The sequence below is a fragment of the Hypanus sabinus genome, chromosome 11, assembly GCF_030144855.1.
Source record: "Hypanus sabinus isolate sHypSab1 chromosome 11, sHypSab1.hap1, whole genome shotgun sequence".
Taxonomy (NCBI): Eukaryota; Metazoa; Chordata; class Chondrichthyes; order Myliobatiformes; family Dasyatidae; genus Hypanus; species Hypanus sabinus.
In genome coordinates, this window is record NC_082716.1 from 109487606 (window position 1) to 109500242 (window position 12637).

Here is a 12637-nt window from a genome sequence, read left to right on the forward strand (position 1 = left end):
CCCTCAACAATGTTTGTACGATACGAATCAGCAGAGTGCCACATAAAAGGATGAAAATGTATAGAATGTAATGGTAATGTCTGTTAAGTATTTAGAGTTATTGAATGGTTTGTTGGAAATAATTTTATTATGGATAAAATATATTTTGTTAAAAAAAATTGACGTTGATTTTAAAACAGTGTTTCCTCAGCGCTATTATTAGCCCATACTGAATTACAAAATCACAAACACGTGAAAATCTGCAGATGCTGGAAATCCAAGCAACACACTCAAAATGCCGGAGGAACTCAGCAGGCCAGGCAGCATCCATGGAAAAGAGTAAACAATTGGTATTTCGGGTCAAGACCCTTCTTCAGGACTACTCAGGATTGCTACCTTACCTGCTGAGTTCTTCTAGCATTTCGTGTGTGTTGCACTATAAAATTCCTGTTTGTATTTGTGTACCTTCTAAATTTCACAAAGCTGTCATGCTGGAAAAGTGGCTATCACCAGAGGTGAGGGTGGGGCCAGTTTCCCTTGCTGCCCTGTGCTGCTTAACCTGTCTCTGCACTGAACTGAAGCTGAGGCCTTGGCCTGGTCAGCTGCTCTGTCTCCATGACGTTTACTTGACTCTGCACTCAGCTGAGGCTGTGGCCTGCTCTGGGCTCTGCTGTGTTTACTGGGCTCTGTGCTGAACTCAGGGTTGTGTGTGTCTGCACCCGCTCCCCCCTCTTCCTTACCACTCCTTCTCTGTCACCTGTCCTACACCCCTCCCACGGTGCTCCACCCTCGTCATTCCCAACATCCTTCACTCCCGCCAGATTTACAACTTGCCCTCTGCTCCACATTGACAACTATAGTACTGTGCAAAAGTCATAGGCACCCCAGGTATGTAAATGTGCCTAAGACCTTTGCACAATACTCTATGGAAAAAGCAGTTAAACGAGTTGTCTTAAAAAGCAAGGGGAAAAAAGTAGTGAAGTAATGCTCGTGAGTTCAATGCCCATTCAGAAATCGGTTGGCAAAGGGGAAGAAGCTTGTTCTTGAATTGTTGAGTGTGTGTGCGTTGAGTGCAAGCCAGAATTCAGATTCAGGTTTATTTATCCCATGTACATTGAAACATACAGTGAAATCACCGCCGGAAATGGTGGGGGGGGAGGGGGGAGTTGGTGGGGACACTGCACAGGATTGAAATGAACTCCAGCAAGTTGCAAACAAATTGTGTTGTTTTTATACTTTAAGGCATCTTCCAAATGTGTCTGATATTCAAGAAGTCTGAGTGGGTTCTGAATACAGTATTTGGAATTGTTTTTAATTATCAGACTTTCACTGTTGTTTCCCCCTCTTTCTAGGTTCTGTGGCTTGCTGTGATTCTCATGACCAAAACTTTTATAAGCCCACCGATGAGTCATTGACCTGCAAGATTCAATCAAGTAGGTAAGCTAAATGCAAGATGATTTCTTGTCAAAACAAATTTGAGAAGATGTCCAGGGTTTCTTTGTCACATGTCCTGAGCTGGAAAATTTCTTGGCTGTACATGAGTGATTGAGTCAAAAATCTGGATAAGTGCCTCAAAAGCAGATGCCACCAGTAGTATGTCTGTATGGTTTCACAGGCTGAAATAATTTCTTACAGGTGTTAAAAGTGTAGTGGCACAGATACCTCCTTAATAACTGCAAGTTTATGCTGAGAAAAAGTTGTGAAGAGGAACGCAACCATTCGGTAACATGTTTAGTAACTCTGAAAATCTAACCTGGACTCAACGTATTGATGCAGCTACAAAGAAGGCAGGACAGTAGCTGTGTTTCATTAGGAGTTTGAGGAGATTTGGTCTGTCATCAAAGTCACTTGCAAAATTCTACGGATGTACCATGGAAAGCATTCTAACTGGCTGCATCACCGTCTGGTATTGGGTGGGGGGGGGGGCTGTCTACTGCACAGGATCGAAGTAAGCTACAGAGAGGAGTTTTAAAATTTGTCATCTCCATCATGGGCACCAGCCTCCATAGTATCCAGCATCTTCATGGAGCAATGCCTCAAAAGGGTAGCATCCATCATTAAGGACCCCATCACCCAGGACGTGTCCTCTTCTCATTGCTACTGTAAGCAAGGAGGTACAGGAGCCTGAAGACACACACTCAATGATTCAGGAACAGCTTCTTCCCCTCTGCCATCCGATTTCTGAATGGACATTGAACCCATGAACACCTCCTCAGTACTTCTTTGTTTCTATTTTTGCACTATATATTTGATGTAACTATTTTAAAATATTGTAATTCAGTTTTTTTTCTCTATTACTACATTGTACTGCTGCTGCAAAGTCAACAAATTTTGAGCTAGTGATATTAAACCTGATTCTGATGTGATAATGAGGTTTGGACAAGACTTCTTTTGAACTTTGCCTGTTCAGTATTTGATGGAAAATGGACTGCAATGTTCAAGTTCAAGTTTAATTAATCATTCAAACATGCATGAATGCCCATGAATACAGACAGACAAAACAGTGTCACTCCAGGAGGGCCAAGGTGCAGAACACAGAACCAACACTCACTCACACACAGCGCAAAGCACACGTAGCACATATAGGATAGCAGTAGACATACAGCCACACTAAAACAATGCAATAATTGTAGTATGGGGTGATGGCTTATTTGCCAGTCAAAAGCCACTTCTACTGCATTGATTGTGATTGGTGCATTTGAAAACTGCTGCTGCTCTTCCCATTGGCTGGCCTGTGCGTCATAGCACCTAGAGTCCAGTTTCAAGCATCTTGGGGATATAAAGAACAGCATGTGTGAAAGGTTCACCATCTCTCCTTTGTCAAAAGCATGTTGCACAGAGTCCTTGGGAAGGTGTGCTCCATGTGCACTTTTAACTAAGTATCTGCTGAATATTTAGTTCTGTAGTTTGTGTAACTTGGGGGAACTTAACTGTGTAAATAAATGATTAATACGCTTACTTGCAGTCTGACTCGCTCACAAAACCCATGGACCTGCTTCAACATTACGATAATATGTAATGTGATTACTATTCAGTTCCTCTTCACAAACTGACTATGGTAAATTCCATAAACCTTACTCAATTTCCCTCCTCTTCTCCTTCTCTCTTTTACCATTGCTCATTATGACTCCATCTTATCCATTCTCCTCTCCTCACCTGTCCATCTCCTCCATCTGGTTCCCCTCCTCTTTCCCTTTCTCTCATGGTCCACTCTCCTCTCCTATCAGATTCTTTCTTCTTCAGCCCTTTACCACTTCTAACTATCATCACCCAGCTTTTTACCTATGTCCCTCCCCCTCCCTTCCCCAACCATCTTATTCTGGCTTCTTTCCCAGTCTTGAAGAAGGGTCTTGGCCCGAAAGATCGACATCTTAATCCCCTTCATTGATTTTGAGTTCCCCAGCATTTTATATGTGTTACTTTAGTTAATTCTACAGACACTGCATGAATTAATTGTGTATACTCCACTTCAGATTGATGTTCCACTGATCCATTGAATGCAGAAGTCCATCTAATTAGGCCAGTTCTCTCTATTCTGTATTTCCAGTTGATAAACAGTATCTTCAGTGTCAAGAGTGCCTTTTGATAGCCCTTCATTAAAGACAGCCGCCGTATTCATTGCATTGGTCCTTGCAATAAGCTGGAAGTTCAAAGTAAATTTGTTATTACAGTACATGAAAGTCATCATAAACAAACCTGAGATTCATTTTCTTGCAGGCATTCTCAGCAGTAAATTCAAGAATACAACAAAAAAAGACCATAAAACATAGCAGATTAGGCCATTCGGCCCATTAAGTGTACTCTGCCATTTAGAAACATAGAAAACCTACAGCACGATAACAGGCCCTTCAGCCCACAATGCTGCGCTGAACATGTACTTACTTTAGAAATTACCTAGGGTTACCCATAGCCCTCTATTTTTCTAAGCTCCATGTACTTATCCAGGAGTCTCTTAAAAGACCCTATTGTATTCTCCTCCGCCACAGTTGCTGGCAGCCTATTCCACGCACTCTCTACGTAAAGGGAAAAACTTACCCTTGACACCTCCTCTGTACTTACTTCCAAGCACCTTAAAACTGTGCCCTCTCGTGTTATCCATTTCAGCCCTGGGAAAAAGCCTCTGACTATCCTCATGATCAATGCCTCTTATCATCTTATACATCTCTGTCAGGTCACCTCTCATCCTCTGTCACTCCAAGGAGAAAAGGCCAAGTTCAATCAACCTATTTTCATAAGGCATGCTCCACAATCCAAGAAACATCCTTGGAAATCTCCTCTGAACCCTTTCTATGGTTTTCACATCCTTCCTGTTGTTACGAACCCCGTAACTGGGTCACTTACCAGCAAAGATAGAGAGGCCCGTTGAAGTCTAATGGTACTATTTTTAAAAGTCTTTATTTATAAAGGGGCACAAAAATAAGATTAATACAGACACTCAGATAAAATACGTTGTCAATACTCAATCGAAAAACGCGGGTATAATAATAATCATCAATTAAGCAATAGCTCTGCCGTTTGTCTAGGGGATATTGTATTGTCCGATGGAAAGATAAAAGTCACTGTCCTTTCAAGCTGCAGCCTTTTGGGTTTAAGAGAGACGGTTTTAAACTTGCCCGGGACTTTTATGAGGCCAATCCGTTGCGTCGGGGGAGTTGGTTCCCCGTTGTTAGTTCCAAGTCGTTTTCCGTGGTACCAGCCACCAGCCCCCAGGCAAGGGAACCGAACGCACGTGGCTTCCTTCTAGTGGCTTCCCGCTATTACAGGATCGCTAGCATTTCTTCTGGTGCGTCTGAAAGGGGTTGTTCCCCAGACCCTCTTTTATACTTCCTCACGGGGTCTCAGATGTCAATCAGGTTGGGTTGATGTAATCTCTCTCTCAACCAGCCCACTTTGCCCGAGGGCTTGCACGTAGCATAGTCCCCAATCCACAAGCGTGGTCTCCAGGAGACAATGGCCAGGTCTCTCTCTCTCATTTCCTGGGTCCTCTGAGCCAACCCAATAATGCTCTTGCGATTCTCACAAAGGAGGGGGCTCCCCCGCACCCTTCGGCCCCTCAGAGCTGTGGTGCATTCATAACACTGTAGTGAGGCGACCAGAATTGTACACAGTACTCCATTTGGGGTCGGACCAAGGTCCTATACAGCTGCAACATTACTTTTCGGCTCTTAAACTCAATACCACAATTGATGAAGGCCAATACACCATATGCCTTCTTAACCACAGAGTCAACCTGTGCAGCAGCTTTGAGTATCCTATGGACTTGGACCCCAAGATCCCTCTGATCCTCCACACTGCCAAGAGTCTCCCCATTAATACTATATTCTGCCATCATATTTGACCTACCAAAATGAACCATCTCACACTTATCTGGGTTGAACTCCATCTGCCACTTCTCAATCTAGTTTTTCATCCTATTGATGTCCCACTGTAACCTCTGACAGCCCTCCACTCTATCTACAACACCCCCAACCTTTGTGTCATCGGCAAACTTACTAACCCATCCCTCCACTTCGTCATCCAGGTCACTTGTAAAAATCACGAAGAGAAGGGGTCCCAGAACAGATCCCTGAGGCACTCCACTGGTCACCAACCTTCATGATGAATATGACCCATCTACAACCACTCTTTGCCTTCTGTGGGCAAGCCAGTTCTGGATCCACAAAGCAATGCCCCCTTGGATCCCATGCCTCCTTACTTTCTCAATAAGCCTTGCATGGGGTACCTTATCAAATGCCTTACTGAAATCCATATACACTACATCTACTGCTCTACCTCCATCAATGTGTTTAGTCACATCCTCAAAAAATTCAATCATGTTAATCTTTTCCTTCCCAGATTCATTCTTGTGAACCTCCTCAGGAACCTCTTCAATGCCAGCACGTCTTTTTTTAGATTATGATAATAATAAATTAGTAAACAATATATATTGAGGACATGAGAAGAAAAGTCCTTGAAAGTGAGTCCATAGTTTGTGGGAACAGTTCAGTGTTGGTGTGAGTGAAGTTATCCCGATTGGTCCAGGAGCATGATGGCTGAGGGGTAATAACTGTTCCTGAACCTGCTGGCATGGGACTGTACCTCCTGTACCTCCTGTACCTCCTTCCTGATGGCAGCAGTGAGTAAAGTGCATGGCCTGGATGGTGAGGGTCCTCGATGATGGGCTCATGGGAAGTTACTGCTTCTGAGAGAAGTTATTTGTTTCAGTGGAAAATGGAAATTGCCATCAGAATATAAATTATTTCTGTAAACTGAAGTGATTTCAAAGTTCAAAGTACATTTATTATCGATGTATGTATACTATATACAACCTTGAGATGCGTCTCCCTACAGGCAGCCACAGAACAAAGAAACCCGATAGAGTCCATTTGAAAGAAAGGAGACTGTCAAACACCAATATGCAGGAAAAGAAAGAAATTGTGCAAATCAAAATAAGCAAATAACATTCAGTACTGGAGTTCACGAAAGTGAGTCCACAGCCACGAAGCCCGTCATCACTGCAGCCAATTCAGGAGCCCGTTGGTTACAGGCCTGGACCTCAGTTCAGCTCAGAGATGAGAAAACCTCGCACAGCAGCCCTGACACCCTGACCATTCCAACTGGCCCAGTGCTTAAATCGGCTGAACTTGACTTGTTCCTTGTTCTCAGGCTTGAATTCTGCCACTTCAATATGCTCTCAGGCCCAGAACCCGCTGCCTCGATTCAGCCCGTACCCGATCTTTCCAATCTGCCCGGCTGGTAAACCAGTCGAACATTGGCATGTTCCTCGCTCTCAGGCACCTTGATTTGGCCTGTACACACCGTACCACAGCTGTCCTGCACTTTCGAGTCTTCATTTCTCGCCACAGAAATGGCAGGGTCGCACAAGCGGTTCAAAAACCCATCTTCAGAGGGGAGGTGACAAGCTATTGATTGCAGTGACCGTTTTCGAGAAAAAGTGCAAGCGATAAAGTAGTTAACAGTTGTGTTCGCTGCCAGCAAGTCGTCACTGTACTTCACCAGCACCATCTTAAACCGGAAAGGTTTCAGCCTCATGATACAATTCTTCCTTGCTAAAAAATGATTTGTGTCCTGTTGTTTTCTTTGGTTCTGTTAGACCTGCCTAGCCATTTGTAAGAGCTCCACCAAACTATAAGGTGTGTGACTTTGCGTTTGATATTATCTGCTCTGAATTTGCTTAACAGCTTTCAGCTTATGGAAACTCTGCCTCCCTTCACATTTGAGATAATTTTGGCAACAGACTTTTTGAAAAGCAATTTGCAAATTCTCTGCACAGCTCCCCCTCCCTATCCCAGAGTTACCTGCATTTCATGCCCCTGCCTGATTTTCCTTATGAACCTCTTCCTGTTGTTCAGAGCGTAACATCTACAGGATGCTACTTGAAGATGATTGGAAGTTTTAATCCCAGTCACCTTCATCAAATGATGGTGACAAGTTTGTATAAGACCAGAGTGCAACCCATATATAGCCAGCATCTTGCATGCTTTCCATCTGTGCTGGGTTGAGCATCAAGCTAGCACCCCGGCCTTGTATAAAAAAAGCAGTCAAATGCTACAGAAATGGCAAAAATGCTGCCCAATATGCCACAAGGCACGAAAAGAAACAATATTCAAACCCCCAAGAAAATGAACCTAGGGATCGCATGTGGTGACATGTATGTATCTTAATAATAAATTTACTTTGACCTTTGAAAATATAGGAGCCGAATTAGGCTATTCGGCCCATCGTGTCTGCAATGCCATTGCATCATTGCTAAAGTATTATCCCTCTCATCATCATTTTCCTGCCTTCTTCCCGTATCCTTTGACACCCTGACTAATCAAGAACCTATCAACCTCCACTTTGAATGTACTGATGCTGAGGTACATTGTAGAATGCGCTGGACACATCATCAGTGATGTAACCTGGGGTCATCGGGGGTTTCAAGTCTTTCAACATCAGACATGCTCGCCCAGGCGACCCAGCCAGGGTTGACGAGGCTTGTGTGCCAGCAGCGTTGGTCCACGGGTCACACTGCTCGGTCTATAGCCATCTGCAGGCTCACTCAGCAGCCTCTCTAATGATCCTGATGGCTCTTTTCTCTGTGGCCCCCGTAGTGCCAAGGAGAGAGTAGGTTCCGCAGAGTGAGCAGCCAACGAAACCTCTACACCCCATCTCTGTAGGCTGGCATCGTGCCTTCCACCCCTGCCTCTGGCACTGCTCTACCAGCTCCTGCTGTTTGCCTTTCTTATGCTTGAACACCACCTCAACCTGGTCTTCCTAAGGAACTGTCAGTGATACCGTGACCATCTGCTTCAAGATTTCTGACAGAATAACCATGTCAGGCCTCAGGGGTGATAATGTGAGAAACTGAAGGAACTTTAATTGCTTGCCAATATCGACTCAGCTGTCTGGCAATGAGTTCCGCATATTCACTACCCTCTGGCTAGAGAAATTCTTCCTCATCTCTATTCTTAAGGGATATGCTTCAACGCTGAATCTGTACCCTGTGCTCTCCACATAGGCTCCATCTCGGCCTTTCCATATTCCATAGTTTCAGTGAGATCCCCCGTGTCGGACTAGATCAGTGGTTCCCAACCTTTTTGACACCATGGGGCCCTACTATTAACCAAGTGGTCAGTAGACCCCAGGTTGGGAACCCATGGGCTAAATAATGGCTTGGACTTCTAGATCAACATAGAGCCCTCCCTTCCCCGTTAAGGAAGATAATTTATAAAAACCAAAATTCTTGGCGAAGCAACATTAACACAGGCAACCACTTTTACTTGATGTAGTAAATGGCACAAATACACTCCATTGTCACTCACTGGGTACACCTATACACCTGCTCATTAGTACAGCTAAGTTGGGGCGAACTATGTTGGCACCAGAAGTATGGTGATACTTGAGGGCTGCCCAGCATAATCTCCGCTGATTTGATTTGATGTAAGCAACGTATATTTTGATATCATCATTATGTACCATGTTGTATGACATGGACAATCATGGTTTTTCCATGACCATGATTGTTCTTGGCAAATTTTTCTACAGAAGTGGTTTGCCATTGCCTTCTTCTGGCAGTGTCTTTCCAAGAAGTGTGAGCCTAGCCGTTATCTATTCTTTTCCTATCCATATAAAAAAACACTTAACACAAGTCTGTGATAGTACCTGACTCTATGACCTTCTTTGGCAGCTTGATGTATATACCTATTAGATTTGTGTGAGAAACTTGCCACTAAGATATCAAAAGGTTGAAAGATTTATTTATTTCAGAGCATATATGCGGTATCCAACTCTGAGATTCTTCTTCTCCAGGTAGCCACGTAACAAAGAAAAACCATGGAAGGCAATTCAGAGAGAAACAGCAAATCATCCCCCCCCCCCAGCACAAGAAAGAATGGCAACGTGGTCATTAACTCCCCAAGCCAGCCCCCCTCCACCCCTGTTCGGAATGCAACAAGAATACCGGCTCCCAAATCCCCCTCCCCAGGCACAAAACAACAACATGAAAGAATGGGTGAAAGATTGTAAAAACCTTAACACTGGAAAAGTCCATGGTGATGAATTCTTAACTAGCTTCTCCTTGTTATGGTGGAAAGGCTTATGAATACCATGAGATCCCAAGAACAATGCCATGTGAAGCTTAGCTCCTGGTAGGATCAGCCATGGAATTTGTTGCCACAAGTGGTTGTGGAGGGCAAGTGATTGAGCATATTTAAGGAAGAGGTTGATAGATTCTTGATCGGTCAGGGCATGAAGGGATATGGGGGGTGGGGTGGGAAGGAATGAAATTGAGGCTGAGAGGATAATGGATCAGCCACGATGAAATAGCAATGCAGACTCAATGGGCCAAATTCTGCTCAGTAATTCACAACAGGTACTGTTACATGCCCTAAGGGGGCAACAGGGGAAATAGAAGTCGGGGGCTTTCCAAGATTCTTGGGGGGGGGGGGGGGTGGGCACATTAAGCAGCTTGAGGTACGAGACCTGCCAACCGTGTCAACTCGCTGTTGTCGTCAACATCCAGTAGGCATTCCTAGTTTCCATTCCTATTTTAATTTAGCCCCTTTAATAATAGATAAATACATATGACGCAATCTTTATGAATCTGAAAATGGTGAAGCCTTGAATCCTAATCCTGCCAAGAAACAGAAGCTACAGAAAGTGCATCAGCACAATGTTAAGTACCTGGAGTATGGTTTTATTCTTTTCCCATCAGATCAGCGACACCCCGTGTTGTCTTATTTTAGTACTGTACTGTCTAATGAAGCCATGAAACCATCAAGATTGCAGGAACACTTCCCTAAAGGACACCTTGGAAAGGCTCCTTATGGTATTACTCAGTTCTAGAAGATGAAAGCAGCATTGCACGCTCGAGTCATTTACCAAGAAAACTAAAAGTGACCTTAATAGTGGTCTCATAGTTTCTTGTAACATTTCCAAAATGATAGCAAAGTGTGGAAAATCTCATACAATTGGTGAAAGGTTAATAACGCCTGTGAAGAAAAAGCATTTCAGGATGTATATTGTATACATTTCTCTGACATTAAATTGTACCTTTGAAACCTTTGTATCAGAAGTGCTCACCACTTTTCTCAAAACGGATAGCAGTATTTAAAAATCAATTCCTTTGAGTAATAACTCTATAGCTCATCATATTGACAAAATGAGTGAAGAGATTGAGTATCAACTGTGTACAGAGCTTCAAAAAACAGAATTCGGGTTATCACTGGATGAGTCAACTGCTTGAGACAAAAAGACATCACTAGTGGCATATGTGCAGTTGATCAAAAATTGAAAAGTTTATGACGAGATTCTCTTTTGTAAAAAGTTAAAAACAAATGTCAATGGAGAATTGATCTACAACGAGCTCAAAATGTATATTGAGGATAAAAGTATTCTGATTAGGAACATGATTTCTTGTGTAATAGATGGAGCACCGTATATGACAGGTCACCATGCTGGATTACCAGCAATCCGTCGTGCAATTCATCAACGTCTCGCAGCAAACAAAACTCACCCAGCGACTTTCTATCATGACTTTTGTAATATCCACTAACAGCAAAATTAAAGCTCTTTCATTAAATAGCAGAATATTTTGCCAGTTATGCCAAGGTAACGATGAAGAGTTTAAACTTTTGCTTCTTTACACTGAAGTGCATTGGCTGTCAAAAGGCTGCTGCTTAAAATGTTTCTTTGATCTGTTTGACGCTGAGATTGAGTTTTTTTCTCAAAGTTGACAAGAGCTTGGGAATCAAGATTGAACTTTTGCATGAAGATGTGTCATACCTAGCCGACCAAATGAATATCCAAAAAATGAACCTGCAGGATGAGAATTTATATTTAATCCAGGCAAGAAGTGCAGCATCCACTTTTAGCAGAAAATTGGAAATAAATAAGCAAAACATTGGGAGAAGAATATTCTTACAATTTCCCTGCATGGAAAGTATGGCACACTCTTTCATAGACAATAATTTGCAAGAGTACTGTTTACACCTGCAGTCATTGAAGAAGGATTTTCAGAATTGATTCAAGGATTTGAACAATCTGGAAATTCTGGATTTGGTAATTAACCTATCTCTTTTCAAGGTGGAGAGCTTGCAAGAGGAAACTATCGAAATTCAGAGTGATGAAGAAGCAAAACTGTATGAAGGTGCTTTAGAGGGGCGTTGGGCTAAATGGTGGTAAGGTAAAAGGAAAGGTTGCAGACAGAGAGTGATCCAGCCAAGACATTGATAGATAGATGGAACTGGTGGAAGATGATGACACATCACAACGACAGTTAAGATGGAGGAAACTGCAGCAGTGAAGGGTCCGGTGTTCCATGCTATGCCACTGGACCCTGATCCAGATCTGTCAAGGAATGTGACAGGGAATGGTCCTTGACAGTTCGGGAACATAAGGGATAAAGTCTTCACTCAGAGAGTGATGAGAGTGTGGAATGAGCTGCTGTTGCAAGTGGTGGATGCATTTTCAGTTTCAACGTTTAAGAGAAATTTGGAGAGGTACATGGATGGGAGTATTTGGAGGGCAATGGTCCTGGTGCAGGTTGTGGGAACAGTTCAGTAAAGCCGAGTGAAGTTATCCCTGTTGGTTCAAGAGCTGATGATTGAGAGGTAATAATGGTGCCTGAACCTTCGGTAGTGTGACTCCTGAGGCTTCTCGACCTTCTTCCTGGTGGCAGCAGTGAGAAGAGTGCATGTCCTGAGAAACTATCTGTGGCAACAGTTACTACTTCACCAACTTTGACTTGTTCAGCTCCAGTCACTGCACAGACAAACAACTTGCTCTTCATTAACATGGTTTCTAGAAGTTCCAGGGTACTGTAGTTCATCAGATGAAAAACTTGTTACAGTCAGAAATCAAAATAAATGGATTTGTGTAGGCAGACACCTAGGCTGCAAAATCTACTGTTTCTAGTAATCCCAGAGTTATAGATTAATACTAGTGCTGGAACCTGTGCTAGTACAGTCCAGCACAGAAACTGACCCTTTGGCCCACAATGTTGTACTGAATTAATTAAATTAAAATCAAAAGGCCACCTGAACTAATCTCTCTGCCTACACAATGTCCATATCCTTTCATTTTCCTCACATTCATGTGCCTGCCTCAGTGTCTCTTCAAAGGTAGATATCCCACCCTTTAGTGCTAGCAAAATACAGACTCTCATTCAAGGACTCTT

At 43.2% G+C, this 12637-nt stretch overlaps 1 protein-coding gene across 9 annotated transcripts in view; it reads left to right on the forward strand.

Annotated features, from left to right (window-relative positions):
* sipa1l3 (signal-induced proliferation-associated 1 like 3) overlaps positions 1-12637 on the forward strand; it is a 391364-nt gene that overhangs the window by 132801 nt on the left and 245926 nt on the right. For 7 of the 9 annotated variants that reach the window (XM_059985106.1, XM_059985105.1, XM_059985113.1 and 4 more), the window contains one exon: positions 1332-1416. The gene's annotated coding sequence lies outside the window, so the exon portion shown is untranslated. The remainder of the gene's footprint in view (positions 1-1331; positions 1417-12637) is intronic. The other 2 variants (XM_059985107.1, XM_059985111.1) reach the window with 1 other exon arrangement.